The 19,286-nt window shown below is 39.5% G+C and overlaps 1 protein-coding gene across 1 annotated transcript in view; it reads left to right on the forward strand.

The window, feature by feature from the left end:
* The window catches only part of LOC119649803 (1-phosphatidylinositol 4,5-bisphosphate phosphodiesterase classes I and II), a 281,393-nt gene that overhangs the window by 211,880 nt on the left and 50,227 nt on the right, over positions 1-19,286 (forward strand). The window lies entirely within an intron of this gene.

Here is a 19,286-nt window from a genome sequence, read left to right on the forward strand (position 1 = left end):
CCAGAGCGGCTCTTTGCCCTTGGATGTTTTGGCGGTTATGCCGTCAACCAGCAAGGACGGGAGACCTAGGCGTCGTATGGTTTGGACGAACCAACTTAACGAATTTATCGTCCACGCCTATTACCGTGTCACGGGTTTGGAACGGAATCCATCAGGGTACAGACGCGTTCATAACCCGCTTCCCGGAACTAAGTCATATTCCGGAGCAAAACGTCGTCAATCGATACCGGGTGTTAGTGAAAAATAATCGAGTTGCCCTACCAACCAGGCAACAAACTCCACGAAGTTTCACTTGAGCTCGGTCTGGAGTCACCAACTTATCGGACTGAACAAAGGAGCAACACGAATACTCCACCTCTAAGGCACTCTATGAATCCAGTAATCTGGAGAAGCTTAGTGACTGGGGATGTCGACCCAATTTATAATGAGGCTTTGACCGCATTCCAGGTCGCACTCACAGAGTATTCTGAGATTCTCCCAGACACTAGGCCAAAGATCCCAAAACAAAAGCTTACTTCGGCAACTACTAACACATTGGTTAGGGTTAGCCTAGTCAGTCTTACCAATTTCGTCGGGATATCGAATTCTCTCATGACCGTGTACAGTTTTACCCTGGCTATGCAATCATAGGCGGCTTTCAGGTCGATGAAGAGATAGTGCAACTGATGTCCATATTCCAACAGTTTTTACATCGCTTGCCGCAGAGAGAAAATCTGATCTGTTGCTGATTTGCCTGGAGTGAAGCCTCTTTGGTATGGGCCAATAATGTTCTGGGCGTATAGGGCTATCCGACCTAGCAAGATAGCGGAGAATATCTTATAGATGGTACTAATCAACGTGATACCTCTATAATTGCAGGGCAACCCCCTTCCTCCCTGGTGACGTGGGATTGATTAAAAAACATTCCACTATAGTCAAGTGCATTCTTCGAGACACCATTCTCTAACCAATTACGCTAGGCTACCGTCTTGGCAGATAATAAATAATCTCCTTTGAACTTCAGAAGCAGAGATTGAGATCCCATGTCGAATGTTACTTCAGTCCAGCAGAAGATTGACATGGGGAAAGAGAAACCCATTCACGAAGACTATATAAAAAATTTGTTATTGCCAGGCATTGACATTGAAGCCTCCAACAAGTGGTTGCCTAATGGCGTACTTTTCTATGAGATCGAAGGATTTCTAACTGCAATTCCGGATGCTTTGCTCTCAACAAAAAATTACAAACGGTAGATCCTTCATGACTCCTCAATCACCAACTCCAGTTGTAAGTTATGCAACTGTGAGGAGGAGACCATCCAGCACATAACATCTGCGTGTAGAATGTTGAGCAGTACCGTCTGCAAGATTCTCCATCAAAATCTTGCGTTGAAGTATAACTTAGTGGGAACTTACCATCCTTAATATAAGTATACTCCGCAGAGAATCTTGGAAAATGATCGGGTTAAACTACTGTGGGATCACACTATTGCCACAAACCACAATGTTAACCACAACAGGCCCGATTGAGTTCAGCTTCTCAAGGAAGAACGTGCGTGCTTCATAATCGATGTAGCCGTACCATTGGACCGGAACACTGTTGAAAAACAGCACGAAAAAATCCGGAACTACGGCCCCTTGGCAGACGATATGAAGCAGACTTGGAGACTACAAAAGGTCGAAGTAGTTCCGTTTTTTGGCTTGTGTATTGTTGACGCCGACGGGTGGCGGGCTATACCGGCCCCCCACCATAAGGCCTAGGGGCACTCGGATCGGTCGTGGAGTCCGTAAGGAGGAGGATCCAGACCTGAAAAGAGCAAAAGTAAGGATAGCCAACCTTGAAAGAAGAAATGGCGAGCTGGCGAAGACATTCGAAGATCTTAAAAATCAAATGTCATTATTGATAAAGAAAAATGGAAAGCTTGCAGAGCAGCTAATGGCTGGGGAGGCACGCCCGCCGTTGAAGAAAAAATGTCAACTAATGTAAAGAATAACTCAAGTAGGATTGAAAATTGAAAAAATGGTCCGACCGGGCCACAAATAGTACTCCAAATAGAGGAAAAGGGGAAACGGTGCCCCCCTCCCCCCCCATTAATGTATATGAATTAGGTGGTAGAAATTTAGCCACTCTACGTAATGGTAGCGCGGGACTCTCGAATTTTATTATCAAAAAGACGGCGGCCGAGAGAGTCCAAGTTAAATGTAACAAAATAGCAGATTACAAGAAAGCACGGGAGGTCCTCGAGCGGGTGAAGGCTCCTGACTTCACCTACACTCCAAAGGAAGAGAAGGTACAAAACTTTCTTTCTGAAAGGCTTGGATGCGGAGGAAGAGCCCGACGATGTTCTCAAAATGCTCCAGGAGACGGGAACTGAAGTCAAATTCCTCTCAGTATCACGCTTTAGTACGAGAGATCCGTTTTGAAAAAACAAATCCTGTCGCACTTCCTTGTGCAGATAACCCCGGAGAGCCAGGGAAACGATCTGGTCGGCATCAGGTTGCTCAATTTCCAGGCGATTCGTTTTGAGGGGCGAAATCGCTCAGTGCCGAAAATGCCAGCGCTATGACCACTCGGCAGTGAACTTTCAAATGACCTTGCGATGTGTAAACTGCGGGAAAGGCCATACCGCAGCCGAATGTTCACTGACTGAAGCAGAGGGCAAGGAAAAAACCTTCTGTGTCAACTGCTGAAGCGGAGGGCATCCGGCTTCGTAACATGGATGTCCTGCATACCGCATGTTAAAGGACGCAGTCGTTGGCGGCGTTGAACGGTACCGTCCCTTCGACACCAATCATTTCATGGATCCCGTTTGCAGAAGTAGTCCGACAAGGGGGAGCTAAGAAGCCTCCCATGTCATCTTGGATAGAGCAACACCAGATAGACTATAAATGCGAATTATATGGACCAGAGAGTCCAACCTGGCCCAGGGCAAATTCCTATCTGGATTTGTGCATTGCTGACGCTCGCATGAACTTTAATTTTAGGAATCCTCGACGGAAACTACAGACTCTTCTTTACGATAGCGACCATAACGCTATTCTCATTGAAGTTCTGTTTGATGGACCTTTGAAGTGTGAAAGGTTTTGTGTGTGCTCAGCTTCCGGTTTCTCGACTTATTTTTAAGGTTTTGTGTAAAACAAAACCTTATTAAAATCGATTCAATGTCTGTCTGTCTGTCACACGCATTTTTCTCCAAAACGGCTAAACCGATCCAAACGAAATTTGGTGGACAGATGGGAACTATGAAATCCCACGCATACAGCGAGTGGCATAAATTTAGGTGGGGTTTAAAGGGGGGCTCCCCATACATGCAAAGGGGGGATTCAAAAATTTTTTTCACCGGATATAGTTGTGTAGGGTATCAAATGAAAGGCGATTGTACTTTCCGAAACTGACATTAGTTTTGGCATAAATTGCGAAGTGCGTGAGTAAGGAGTCAAAATGTACGCATTTGAAGTAAGACAGGACTCATTTTCGGAAACTACCCAACCCAAAAATCCGAAAAAAATCAGGGTGGTACGCCTAGATGAAATCTAGGCCTCAAAATATGTCCCATTCCGATATCTGCTCAAATAAACTTACTAATAGTGTATTACTACTTTTTAGAAATTTAATGAAAAACCCCCCTTAAATTCATCCTAGGACTTCCGGATTCGGTACCAGTATAGAGAACAATATTTCGTGTATATCCGCTAAATTTCATAGAAATCAGGCAATTAACGCCAAAGTTATAGTAGTTCAAACTTAACAATTTCGCGCGAGTTTACTGCTTCCAAAGCCATGCAAATCGGATGCTGACGTCATAATTACCCGGAATAATTGACATTCGCGTGGAATATTAAAGTCACATTTATGAAGAATCTATTTATCTGCAGCCCTTTTTAAGGTTTTGTGTAAAACACTTATGTGAAATTTAATCTTCGAGAGATGTCCCATTCCGGTATCTGCTCAAAAAATTTACTAATAGTATATTATCAACTTTGAGAAATTGACTAAAAAACTCTCCTTAAGCTCATCCTAGATGTACCAAATTTTGCACCGGTACAGTCTCGTGCATACACATGCCAAGTTCCATGAAAATCCAACTATTAGTGTCAAAGTTATAGCAGTTCAAACTTATCAATTTCGTGCTAATTAACAGCATCCTAAGCCATACAAATAAGATGCTGACGTCATAATTAACGAGAATAATTGAAATTCGAGTGAAATATTAAAATTCCATTCAAGAAGAATCTAATTCTCCCTAGCCCTTTTTTATATTTGATGTTGGTTAAATTGTTTTCATTCGCTAATAATATTAACCTGAGGGCGTGAAGCGTATGAGGTTGACCATTATCAACACAGGGCTTTCCATCAAATGATTTATTTAAATCGCTTTCCAGAAAATAGAGGGCAATGGAATTTTTAGCTATATTACACCGAGCTTTCGTGCACTCGTCGCTCCTCACATCTTTTTCTTTTTCTTCAGCCTTCAGTTCGCAAGCGGGGTCGGCTCGTGGTGATCGGTTTCGTCATTTTATTTTATCAAATGCCTGATCAAGATGTAATCGCGAGATCTTTAAATTCCCATCCAGCGTATCAAGCCACCATTGTTTTGGTCGGTTTTTTGGTTGCTTACCATTGCTTTCGATGTTTTGATCAATACTGGTTGTTGAATTCTCGTTAGCGTGAATTACGTGACCACACCATCGAAAACGCCTCTCTTGCAGTTTTCCCACGATCGATGCAAACCCATATCGATCGCGGATATTCTCATTTCAGACGTAATCAAAACGTGTCACCCCACCAGTGCAATGCAACATCTTCGTCCCCATTACCGCAAGACGCCGTTCATTGTGCTTTATAGTCGGCCAATACTCAGAACTATAGAGAGTGGCAGGCGGACGACATTGCAGTAAATTTTAGATTTGTGACGTGCGCTGATACGTCGATCACAAAGAACACCAGTTGGGGAATGCCACTTCATCCAGGTTGCATTAATGCGTGAAACAATTTCATTACGCAGTTTTCCATTGGCTGATAGCGTTGACTCGAGATATTTAAATCGCTGAGTTCTGGCAATGGAAGTAAGCTGCCCTTCGAGATACTAAAATCGCTCAGTTCTGGCAATGGAAGTAACCTGCGCAGAACTGAACGATTTCAATATCTCGGGTCAATGCTATAAGCCAATGGAGAACTACGTTATGCTCCTCACATAGGGAAACACAAAACCTTTTATACCTGAAGCGTCAAGCTTCCGGTTTCCCGACTTGTTTATCTGTTATAGGCGAACTTCTTCGCACTTGCTAAAAATGTTGGATTCGTAGTGTGAAGTTGACTCTGTGAAGTTGACTATTATCGATACATTGCCTTCTAAATCAAATTATTTGTTTAAATGGTTCGTAAAAAATAGTAAAAAATGAACTATGTACAAGTAGACGTGCCATGCACTCAAGATTCCAAATGTAAGGGAACACAAAACCTTTCATACGTGAAGCATCCATCTTTTGGTTATCCGACTTAATTGTGACAGCTTAAAAAAATGGCATTTTTCGTATTTTAACAATAGACTAACTCCTTAAATTAATGTTGGGAAACATTAAATTTAGGATCTGGTAACTAAAATTAGAGCTTTAATAAATGAAATTAACTCTTCAACAAACGAAATTAATCCTTCAATAGCCTAAAATAGCTATGTTCCAAAACAAATTAACCATTTCTTAAATAAGAATTGCAAGTGTATCGCCATCAGATTACTTGAGTTTTTATATGGGTATGGGGATGCAACTATGGACTGCTGCGGCTGGAAATGAATTACACTAAGATTTGTTTGAAATTTTCAAACATGTAAATGGCACATAAAATTTTTGAATTTAACAAAGCGTTGTTGCTCACAACAACATGCCTTTTGGCGGACCATGAATTTCACTCGACAGATAGGTTACCTATCTTGAAAAATGGTTAATTTGTTTTGATATGCATTTTCATCTGTTAATTTCTTTTATTAAACAGCTAATTTCATTAAAGTGTTAATTTTATTTGCAAGAGCGTTAATTTGATATATTAATGTAATTTGTTGAATTGTGAATTTATCTTGAAAATAGTATACGCGTATTTCGTATAAATCCATATGTATATTTTCTAGCCACCCTGGAAGGTACTCGTGGGGCGGTGGCGAAACGTGCTATTATCCGTTTTGAAAATATAAGCAAAAGGCTATGCACTCTGCGTTTAGGAGGCAAACTTAGAAATATAAGCCTCATTAACGTTCATGCCCCTACAGAAGAGACTACAGAGCCGGAGGGGAATACCTTCTATTGACCACATGTTGATCGAACACCGCCATCTCTCAGCCTTGATAAATGTAAGAACATATAGGGGGGCTAATATAGACTCGGACCACTATCTCGTTGAGCTCGAATTACGACACCACCTACAATCTCCTTTGGCAATCAGGTGAGAGTGAATACTGAATCCATTCACAACACAGCCCTCCGTCACACCAATAAGGGGATAATGAATGCCGCAGTAACCGCAGCTAACATATGTCCTGGAGATGAAGCAACAAATGATCTTCACAACCACCTGAAGAGCGTTATTATTGATACGGCCATAAAAATACTTGGCCCCAGCAGCAAGAAAAGTCGGAACGGCTGGTTTGACGATAAATGCAAGCTACCAACGGAACGGAAGAATGCCGCATACCGAGTAATTTGCATACACAAAGAACGCAGTCACACGCAGAGACTTATCATGAACTCCATTGAAGCCTGGGAGAACCAACAGGTCTGTGAACTTGAAAAGTACAGGGAGCAACCACACCAGGCGCACAAGTTTTATCAACAAGTCAGCAGGAGGAAGCCCTATACACCTCGATGCTTATCCTGCCGAGACTAAGAAGGAAATCTAATTTCCGACAGAAATGGCATATTGGAGCGATGGGTTGAGTATTTTCATGAACTGTTCCACAACCAAAATATCGGCGAGTTGGAGGTCCTGCCAACTGAAGACGAAGGAGAAATGCTGCACCACCAAGCATAGAAGAAACAGTCCGTGCAATTCATCGGCTTAAAACCATAAGTTACCAGGAGCCGATGGAATTACAGCTGAATTGTTTAAATATGGAGGCGACCAACTACACCAAGCGGTTCATCAACTTATGCTCAAAGTATGGGACACCGAATAAATGCGCGATGACAGGTAACGAGGCATTATCTATCCCATACATAAAAAGGGGAGTATCACGCAGTGCAGTAATTATGGAGGTATCACGTTGCTGAGTATCATCTATAAGATATTCTCCCCTATCTTGCTAGGCCGGATGGCCCCATACGCTCAAAACACCATTGGCCCATACCAAAGAGGCTTCACTTCAGGCAAATCGTTGAAAATTTCTCCTATCTAGGCTCGAACATCAGAACCGATAACAGCTACGACGATGAAATCCGCGCACGGTTGTTGGCAGCCAAAGAGCCTATTTCAAAGCTCTTACTGTACATGACTATGATCTTACCAGCCTTTGTGTATTCCTCGTAGACTTGGTTTCTTAGCAAAAAAAACTCTTGGCCGCGTTCGAGAGAAAAATCCTCCGAAGAATTTTTGCCCTCCTCCATGAGGATGGACGATTCCGTAGCCTACATGACGACGAAATTGATGAGCGATACCACCACCAATGTGGATAATGCATGGATGAGGATGATCCAGCCCGGAAAGTCTATAAGGACAATATCTATGATAGGAAAAGAAGACGAGGCAGACCCTGCCTGAGATGGAGCGATGACGTAGGTCAGGACACCAGACAGCTTTTAGGGATATCGAATTGGTGGACCTTGGCGCAAAACTGGGATGTCTGGAGTTCCTTATTAAGGCAGGCCTAGACAGGATACCGGTTGTTGCGCCGTTGATGATGATAATCAATTTAGGGGGGGCATACAAGTATATGAATGTAAGCACTAGTAATCGGTAATGGGTAACGTTTTTTTTTGTTTAAGATGACACCTGGATGCATATCTTGGAATTTGGAAATACTTGAATAAATGTTGTGAAGTTTTAGCTAAGTGGGAATGGGTAAACGTACATCGAATATTCCTTAGATAAAAAAAACAAAACATTTTATACCGGAGGCGTCCAGCTTCTAGTTTCCCGACTTGTTTTGGTTTTCTAACAATAACCAAGCCGGGCAAAAACGACATACACGATTATAGAAATAATATTTTATACTTTATTCATTGGGTGATAACAAAGCATTTTCTATACATTATATTCAGAATTGAAAATTGATATAGATTAGGAAGGTCATAACGCTTGGATTTTTTTGGCAATTAGTTTGTCAAAAGAACATAGCAGCAGTTACTTTCACTAGTTAGCAATGCCAGACGAATAGAACAGAAGAAAGGAGAATGTTGATCTTTTTAGTAGTCAGAGAGAGGGAGTCGTGCATCACAAAAGACAAATATTAATTAGAAAACTATATGTATTGTCATTGTATCTGTTGAGCGAAGAAATTAAGAAAACATCCATAGTTTGTTTTTCATCTGTTTTCAAGGACTTACTATATAATCCACGTATTATTCTGCCCTAAACTTTTTATAGCACGCTCTTATACATAAATACATTTTATGTCTACCCACGAACAATTTATACCTCATGCATATTAAGCAACTCTACTGAGTAGGAATATCTAATATTATTGAAAATGTTGTCCTAATATTTATTTATAGATTATCTGATGCTCCTTCCAGACCATGGCCAAGGAATTCATGTGACAAGCCGTAAAAATCTGAATGCATGACGTCTGTTTAAGCCTGTAATTTTGTTAATCTCTTCATCTTTGAGCTTTGTCCTGTTGTCAAAATTGTAAATAATTGAGGCTACGAATATCCAAGTGTAGAAGTTTGAGAGAAAGTTCTAAATTAGGAATTGACATACCGACGCACACAATTCGTTGGACTACTAAGGCCATTTAATGCTATTTAGTGAGTGGGGATGACTCGGTGAGGATAATGGTTACGACCTGGTGGAATTTTTGTCTTATTATGATGGCGATATTGAATAAAAGATTGTCTGGCTGGGAATTTATGTGCTGAATTGGATAATTTAGACAAAATTTATGGCATACGTCAGAAGTTATAGGTGATATATGTAAGGCAAACATGGAAGAAGGTGACACGCAGTGTAATTGCTAGTGCCTGCGGTTAGGGCAATCACTTGCCTCTGTTGCTCGATGTTGATGAAGAAATTTCATGAACGTTATAGGATATTTTTATCCTATTGGGCTGTCGTTCTCACTTTTTTCAATTCTTTCGTTATATAATTTTCTGCCTTTAGTAACTGAAGGATAAAGTCTGTAGCGGAATATTTTCCATAGCGCACTATGCATCCGAGAGTATCGTTAGCCAAGGATTCATCCATACATGAATTTAAGCTAGGCCTACTCATTTTAGACATTGTGGCGTCTTTGTTTCCCGTAAATGTAAGGGCAATTGAAATAAACTCCCCAAGGGTGAACTACACTAGAGGAGGGCATAACCTCGTTCATAAATATTCTGGATTTGCTGCAAGCAAATTGTTTTTGTCTGGGATGTTTATATTTTAGTGTGTTTGAGCTGAATTCTTAAAATTCCAATTGGACTCGACTCGACTTCGACTAACGATTTAGTTTGTGCTTTGCTGCAGTATTCCTGTATCTTTTCTGTAAACGGTGCTTTGTTCAGGACATTTACATTAGCTGGTAGCATTGATAAAAGGAGCATCTTTATTTAGGTCACATTATTCATGGAGACTAGATACTTTGAAATGGAAATGTAAGAAGTTTTCAATATTCAGTATGCATTCATCGATTGATTACAGCTGCACAGCGCAAAAACAGAATGGATGCAATTGATGGTTATTTAGATTACGGCTTAAAATTTTGTTGAGTTCGAAAGTAACGAAACCATTTTATTCATTTTAAAATGCAGGAAGTTATCTAACTTTAGATAACATAATGAGTACCCGGGAAATCGCTAATAATCATAGATGCTTATCAAAATTCCTGCATAATAGATTTTATCTAATGTAAAGAAATAGTTTAGGTATGATATCCTAACGAAATAGAGAGTACTCAATCCATCACGCAGAAAACGATGGAGTCTAGTATTACAAAGGGAGAAAGACTTATCTGAAGAATTTCAAACCAAAAGTAAGAAATATGAAGTCACAGAAAGGTGGATGAGCGCGGACTTTTATAGTATTTGAATAGCCTTTTGCCAAGGTCCCCAATTTCCAAAGGAAATTTGTTATAAATTAGGCGCTCTTCTTATACCCTTAGCTTATTAGTTTCCCCAAACTCTATATAGTAACAGACATAGTGGGATTTTCCTAAATTTAGCTTATTTCAGTTTTTACTGCTTTTACAATGAACACGGTCTAAACATTCCCTCAGTACCATCTAAACCTAGTGTTTCTGTTAATTGTTCCCTATTCTGGTGCCAGCACCTTGCTGAATGCGGGAAATCTCATCGCTTCCGGAGGTTCGTGTAGGTAATCTGGTTGCTATTACTCGCCTATTTTCACTAGGAAAATGATATGCACGATCTGCCTTTGAGTCGTCCGTAACAACCTTATAGACACTACCTCATAGATTTATGTTTGTCTTTAAATAGGGTTCTTCAAAACATTTCCATTTACTAGGTAATCTTTTTCATCTACCGCCTTCTGGTCCACTTATTTGGCCAAATAATCGACTATCGAAACACTGCGGTGGAGGGATACCGCTTACTCACTCTAAAAAGTCGTCGGGACAGAGGCTCTGAATCCTTTCCTTCACTCATCACTCTGTATATTCCTTTTATTTATGGATGCCTTACACTACAATAAGTAAATTCTACTATTTTCCATCTATGCAATGGTGGGGTTATTTCCTCTTTGCCTCTACTCATTTTCATTTTAAAAATCATTTGTATTTAAACCATATGTTGAAAAGTAATAATATAGATCGAGAAAAATGAACGAAAAAACAATCTTATAATCTAACAAGAAAAAATGGATTAAACATTATGGCCACTGGGGGCACTCAAAATTTTTTTAATAAATAATAAACTATAATATGACAAAATTCATTACATTGAAAAATAATATGTAAGTTATCAGGAAATGGTCAAAAACCCGACAAGGTTAGCTTTGTTTTGTTGGCGAACAAAAAAATTAAAAGAAATTCCCTAACCTAATTGTGCACTTTACATCTTAAAAAAACTACTTCTGAAATTTAAATTTTTTCTAGTATTCTTTATTCTAGGCTAGTACAAAAATATATACAATTTATTTATCTTAAAGCTTATAAAATGAATGATATATGTAATTAAAGATATTCTTATATTTCACAATTTTTTTTTCCTCTCTCTGAGCGAAATGAACACAATACAATATAATAAAATATATAATTCATAACGACCGGAAGTGAAAGTAACACCTGTGTAATATCTATATTATTTACATAGTAACACCAAGAAATAAGTGGCAGAACTGAGCGCGGTCACCGCTAACCGGCATCCCGCAGCCACCAGTACCAGGATTTCTCTTTTTCATCCCGCTTAATATCAATTGCTCTCGCTATGGAGTATCTCCAGTCCAGTTCAAAGATTGTTATTGTAAACCAGACAGGTCACCCGTAGGTGAGCACCGGTCTAACCAAAGTAAGATAGCAAATAATCTTAACCTTCCGGCTAAGATGTGGAGCATAAAAGATTCTTCGAAGAGACATAAATACCTTGCGAGCGTTTTCTAGCGCGACTTTAACGTGCTCGTTAAATTGGCGCACAACCAGATATATCTAACGCACTTCTTATGAGGAATGCGCTCAGAATTATCCTCGTTCGCGACAATGTGGAAATCTCTCCAATTCCTTTTCAAGTTCCTACTGGCGTACGCGAACGAATTTCAAAACAGAATCGTTTCACACTTCTGCACAAATTTGTTTTTCATCCGCCAATTGTTCGTGAAGAACTTAATATCATTGAACATCTTCTGAAGTTTAACTTGCACCTCAGTTACCTTCTTGTGTGCCGTGTAGGCTATTAGATCATCAGCAAACGCAACCAACGACATTCTCTGAAATTCTCTACTAGTAGTGAGATTTCCGTCTGTAATGACAAAGCCCTTGCCATACCACATACTACACATCATCGCTACGAGGTGGCTGGGAAACTCATTCTTCGGGAGCCTGAAAATCACTCCAACCAACCAGACGGTATCAAAGGCCTTTTCATGTCTATAAAGCAAGCGTCTACGCACTCACCATTGTTAATCCGCCACCAAATATCAGACGTTACCTTCGTTATTTCATGTATTGTCGAATGTCCAGATCGAAATCCGAATTGCGCATTCGACAATAATTCCTTCTTCTTGATATGGGGTTTCAATACCAAAACCTCAAACACTTTCCTGATGTTAGGCTGCAAACTGATTGGGCGGTAGCTTTTAGGACTGGATGAATCCTTCCCTCTCTTTAAAATCGGGAACACTTGAGCTTTCTTCCATTGTCCTGGAAAGAAGGAATTGTTCAATAAATTATTGAACAAAATGCAATAATTACGACAGACACTGCGTCTGGTAAATGCCTGAGGACCACGTTGGGAATGCCATCCATACTGGATGATCTCTTATTGTTTACCGTTTTAAATATGGAAGCAGATTATCACTCGGTATGAGATGAGCCTGCAACGCAGAGCTAAACTGGAGAACTGTGGTGCCGTTCAGGCTGTACAGTCTGTTACATAAGAGCGTGGTCACTATTACACGTAGATAAAAAATCAGAGCGTCCTGTTTCTTTTTCTATGACATAGAGGGCACCTCAGTCCTTCATGCTTTTTGTAAAAAGTCAGCTCTCTGTCAAATTTAGTCTTCAATTGAGTGGTTTTTCGAAATGAGTGCTGTTTACGCATCTCGCTTTGAGGCAATTTTTCTATGTTTGCATGAAAAAGGACCCAAATTAACGCAAACTGCTGCTGCGAAATATATGGGAAAGTCGAAGCAGTTTGTTAGCAAGTGGATAAATCGGTATAAAAAGGTCGGTAACGTTGATGATTTACCTGATCACGGAAGTGCAAGCAAAGTCTCAAAAAAAGACGAAAAAAAGATTCTCGCATTGTTCTCGAAAGATCCAACTTTGACTTTACGTGGAGCTGCTGTGAAATTGAAAGCAAAAGGTGTTGACATATCTTACGGAACGATTCACAGGCACTTGCTTGCCAATAAACTGAAATATCGCAGTACTTTGGAAAAACCAATGTTGAGTGCAAAACACGTTGAAAAACGAGTGGAATGGGCGAAGGAAAACTTGGACCGCGATTGGAGCAACGTAATTTTTTTCTGATGAATCCTCCTTCTGGGCATTTCCGAGCATCAAACACGCCTGGACAACCTCCACCAGTAGGATGCTTCAACGGACTGGTAAACACCCCTTCAAGGTCCATGTTTGGGGATGCTTCTCAAATAAAGGTTTCGGTACTTTGTTCTTATTTACCGAGAATTTAAATGCCGAAAAAAATGAATAAAATGTATCAAAAGGCTTTGTTACGATCTGCTAAGCAATGGTATATGAAGAAAAATGAAAGCTGGATCCTTCAAGAGAGCAACGATCCGAAACATCGGAGTCGAGCGTGTAGCGAGTGGAAGGCGCAAAACGGAGTTGTCACTTTAGATTGGTCATCTCAGTCACCGGATGCAAATCCCATAGAAAATGTGTGGGCTCTGATGAAAATGCAGCTTCGCAGACGCAAGCCATGTAATTTTGATCAACTTTCTTGACAAATTCGGGAAATTTGGAGGTGTTTTCCGATAGAATATGCAGAAAAACTAGTGGAAAGTATGCCCCGACGATGCCAGGCCATAATTGACAATGCAGGAGATTGGACTTGCTACTGAGGTATTTGCATTGAGTATTAACGACCAAATTATCAATAAATTTGCGAATTTTCGAAAAATCAATTGTTATTATTATTTAACAGTGACTATGCTCTTATGTAACAGACTGTATTTGAAATTGTTGACATCTCGTTCTACAATTTCCGAAAGTCGCGTTGGCTCTAAGTCCGTTCTAGGCCGATGCGCCGACTCAAAGTGCTTCCCTATCTTTGCCTCTACTAAAGCATGATCGGTTTTCCAATGCCGCTCTTGAGTGTCATCTTCCGTAAGATAGGATCTCCTATTTCATGACAGCTTCTTTTAAAGTTAACTATCTCTGCTACTTGCGTGCAATCACCAATCCTCCATTCTAGATGTAAGTTATGTTCATTTCGCTTTACAAATGCGCCGAGGTGCATCTAATGCAGGACAGGCTGCCTTCACCGTGCTAGGTGAGCATTCGCTTTTGTACAACATTATAATACATAACCCTGGTTTGGCAATAAAATGTTAACTTTTAATTTTCGCGAAATATTGCATCTCCCTCTGTGACATAGACCTATCTGCATACATATAAGTCCAATGATGGAGATGTCCTAATTGTATATAAGATTCGTTTGCGTGCTAAATCCATTTTCTCCTCCTCTACTTTCGTCTACAATGGAATTACCCCGACAATCTCTTCTCTTAACGTCTTTCGTTGTATTGTTTCTTGTGTATATTTTATGGATTAGTATATTTTATGAATTTGCGCTTCCCATGTATAAGAAGAATGTTAAGTAATTTATCTGGGCTTCTGAATGTACCACTTTCCTTATACTTGTTCTGCTCTCCAGTTTATAATCTAATAGAATATTCGCATTAAATACGCAGCAAGAAAAAAGTTTCCGGAAATCTAATTTATTTTCTTCTTTAGAATGATGATCATATTCTGGTCTTATATTGGCAATTCTAGCTACCCTGTACAGTTCTTTTCTATTTGTACTATTTTGTTGGTTCCACTGCCAACTCTCCATTATTATCTTGCCATTTACTTTGTTTTCATTTCTCGTTGCTATAGAAACTCTCATTTCTTCCTCTTCTATCTTCCATTTCGATACAGGCTACTCCGCGTCGCTCGATATTCGCCTCTTACTGCTTCTTTGGTTAAGTTGCGATGGTCCTCTTCCTACTTAGTACGAAAAAGGATATTTCTCTCCCATTAAGCGCGGTTTTCAATAAAAATCTCAAAGAAAGGATCTTCTCAATTCGTTAGAAAGACGTTTTTGTTCCAAAATCAGATATTCTACTTTTTGTCAGAATTATCGTCTTATTTCGCTCCTCTTGGCAAATTCTAAAATCCTAGGCCACTAATAGGAGAAAAACGACGCGGCGTAATAAGACATCGGTTTGCTGCGTCTAACCTATATGTCTTAAACAACATCAATTCTATCTCTACTTTCTTGGACTGTGGTTGGATTTGAGTTCATTCTAAGACTTGTGCGTTACTTCAATTACTATTCGTTTCGATTACCACTGCCTCGATATCGTTAATATTACTTCAAGAATGTCTGGTTTTATCCAACATTTCTTTTCAGACTTCCTTCCTTGACATTCTCCAACTCCCTCTTGAGAAACATTCTTTGCTATTGCTCCGGGTAATGATCTCTCTTCTGTAATTGTGATTGAACCTCTTTTGAAAGGTGCAAGACCAATTCCCTCGATTCATCTTCTTGCAGAAGAGCTACCCTTCTCCGGCCCGCATTGTCCATTTACCTTACCTAAGGATAAAAGGATAAATTATCTACGAGTACTTTCACCGCGAACTCCGTTTTGGACCTCTAATTGCTCTGAGATTTTACCTTGAGGCAGCACTTGACATTTTGCCCCATAATATGTCGCTCTGATAGTAACTATTAGTTTCTCTGGAATGTCCCTCCTATGTAGAGAACTCGAGATATACTCCCTGTTCACGCTGTCGAAACCTTTCTCAAAATCGGCTGAGAGCAGATGAACCGAAGATCAGAGCGGTGCGCACTGTTCCAAAATGATCGGCAGGGTTAATGTGGTAAATGCAAGAGGATTCAGACCGAAAATCAGCCTGCTCTATGTCCATCAACTTTTTGAGGTGTGTTCTATGGTAGAGGACACGCAGATACCCCTCAAATTGTCACGCTAAAAGTGGGTGCTCTTTTTAAGGTTTTGTTTGAAACAAAACGTCATACAAATGAGCGTGATGAAAAGTGGTCACTGGAGTACAAGCGGCATTAACCAACCCAGCAGATATTCGTACCATGCTAGGCAAATTTGTTCAAAATGTTATCGTGTTGATCTTACAGCACTCTACCGTCACCCAAAGCGCAGCTCAATTGTCAAAACACTTTTGTTATTATTAAATGGTGCGCTTTAAAAGAATAGATTAATTAAGACATGTCAATGAGAATTATTTAATAATTTTTTGGGGAAACCACATTAGTGTATTTACAAATATTTGGCGTCAGTCCCTTGTACGGCTGCATTTGTATTTGTTGTTACTGTATTTTGTTCGTAATTAAGAGTGATATACTTATGTCTTCATATCTGAAAGGGAATTTTTGGCGCAATGCGTTTTTCTCATTATTGGTCTTGCGGTGTTATTTATTGGTCTTGCAAATACCGATATTTCGGGAGCCACTTATCCCCTTTATCAGTGTTAACAAGTCAAGACAAGGCAAGACTTGAATAAGTGGTTCCTGAAATACCGTTATTTGCAAGAGAAATAATTAACACCAGCGAATAGGAAAAAAGCAAGTGTTAATTATTTCTATTATAGTTCTAGGATGGTCATTTGAGTTAACAAATTGCTGTTGTCTCCTTGATGAATATGAAACCTCAAATCAAATAGGTAATAACTGAATCTTCTCCTAATTACTTTGGTTATCATTTATTGCAAAGTCTTCAGATATGGTTGGATATGTTCTCATAGTGAAGAAGGTCTATATTACAACATTGGCTATGTTTCATTGCTCTTCTAGTTGATGCTGTCTGTTTAATTTAATTTAGGTGGTAATTCTCTTTCTATAGTTTTAATTCCAATTAATTTATCAATTGGCGTTCGTTTCTATGCCATTCATATCGTTGCCATGCTGCTAATCAAAGACATTGCGAATATAATTTACGGAGGCACTTTTGATATTGTACACTCGTTCGTAGTTAATACCGTTTTAATTATTTGCATGATTGGTTATGGCATAATTGCTGCGCTGATATGTCCGAGCCAATTAAAAGTTGTTGGTAAAATTATATTTGGAGTTGAATATTCCACTTATTATTGAATCATTGTCAATAAAAGCGGAGAATTCAATTATTGTTGTCGAGAGAAGTAAATAACAAATAACAGGGAAGTAAGCTGTGTGTGATATTGCGTGCAGATCAAATATTGAGAAATGTAACATTTTTAAAAAATCACTTTGATTGAATGTTAAGTCCCTCATTACTGCTGATCTCCCTTTTTTTAACACTTGGTTTCTCGGCCGAAACCACCGTGTCAGTGCACATCTTAAACTTTCGTTGATCAACGTTCTTTTCTTTAAGTATCCTTCACTGTGAGTGTTTTTGGGATTTATTTGAGTTCACTTTAGGGTTAGGTGGCGTGGTCGTTAAGCAATGTATTGCTATTGACCACAATCGAAGCATACCGATAGCTGGAAGTGCACCTGCCAATTTTCAAAACAAATGATACTAGGATTTCGTAGGGCTTCGAATCCAATACGCAATCCAAGGTCCTACATTGTGATGCACCGTAAATATCTTGGTTTTTTCCTCCTTCGTTCTGGAGTTTTTGGGTATGAAACCCAGGGTACGGGTACCCAATTAGGTACGCTTATTGATGTGTCAAAATAATACATGCACCCGTAGCATGATACTGATGAAGTAGATGTTTCCACAACTGTATTACGTGATGTTTAAACGGTTGTGGAAGGACAATCAGGAATGAAAATCAATAAAATCAATACCGGTGGTTTTTGGTAGTGAGTTAACAAACTCTTAATCGTCGTTGATAGATAGGTTAATCATTGTGGCACCTAATAGTGTAAGAGTTTTGAGCGAGAGAGAATGTGTGAACATGCGTTAAAAGGGTAAATTATGTGTCACATCAACTTAAGCGAAGGGTTTGCGGAAGGTGCATCGGGAGGGAATCTATGAAAAAAAAATTCATCAACTTTGAACATTTCCATTTCGAAATGTGAGGTTGAGAAAGAGATAAAAAAATTCACATCTGATCTAGAGAAATCATCCTTCAATCGTGCTTCATGTTTAAAATTGTTGAGTTGTTTGAATTTATTAGGGACAAGTATAAGGTGGATGAAGAAATTAGCAACATAGTGAGAACTATCAGAACGCTACACAATAAGTTTCGGGCGAAGTCCCGGGCAGTGTATGTTACTAAAACGTACTAAAAAATCCGGAGGATCCGAGAAGTGATTTGATTCTGGAGCTGGTTGGACCTAGACTGAAAATTCCACAGTAAAAACAAAAATCCTGGGGAGAAAGCCGCGATGCATGTCCAGAAAAGCTTGAAGTATGCATCAAGTGCAACGACCTAGATGAACCTAATAATATCTAATATGAAAATCTGCACTGCCTTACCTCAATAGTTCTAGATGGCAGCCCTTAAAAGAGGCAGTCAACAGGCTCCTGGATGTGAAGAAATCCGCGTTTTATACATAGGTAGCAAGGGGCTCGAGATGACGTTGTATAGCAAGCTTCGCTTCAAACTTTATAATGTTGACATGTTCAGTCCAGCTTTCAGAATGTCTGGGTTCATTCTTTGTTCTTCCTACCAGTTCATAGATTCATTTCCAGGTCATCTGTTCTAATTCTTTTATCCACAAGTCTTCTTCTAAAAGAACCTCATCTATCCATCTTATCCTGATCATCTAGTTTTCTTTAATATGGGATCTCTACAACACCAAGAACTTTGATGGACGTATACATCCTGTTCAAGCTTTGGTCTGATGGAGTGTTCAATATCCTCCGAGATTCGTAGCCTTGAATGATGTTATAACATTTGCACCGTTAGTGTTTCCGGGTCTTTTCCGTAGAGCTTTTGTGTTACGTTTATTCTCCTATGCTTAGAATGCTTCGCGATTATAATCGCTTGGAACTTTTTCCTTTGCTTCATTTAAAAGTGAGGTTATGACTCCATTGTAAATTTTATTTGTACTTGTGTTGCGATATGAATTTTTAGAGTTTCCTGCATTTATTGTATCATTTAATTAAAATAAAATAAAAATAGCCTCTCATCTTGGAAAGAAACCGCTTTGGACCTGCCAGATATCTCATGTGCAGTTTCGTCCAGGGCAGAAGCAACTCATCAGACGCTGTCTCACTTCAGTCAATTTTTTTGAAGAACTTAGGTATTTGACCACAAATGACAAATGTCCACTCAAATGGTTTTATATAAGGAATACTCGAAACCGTTCATG

This window comes from Hermetia illucens, chromosome 1, assembly GCF_905115235.1.
Source record: "Hermetia illucens chromosome 1, iHerIll2.2.curated.20191125, whole genome shotgun sequence".
In the NCBI taxonomy this organism is placed as follows: Eukaryota; Metazoa; Arthropoda; class Insecta; order Diptera; family Stratiomyidae; genus Hermetia; species Hermetia illucens.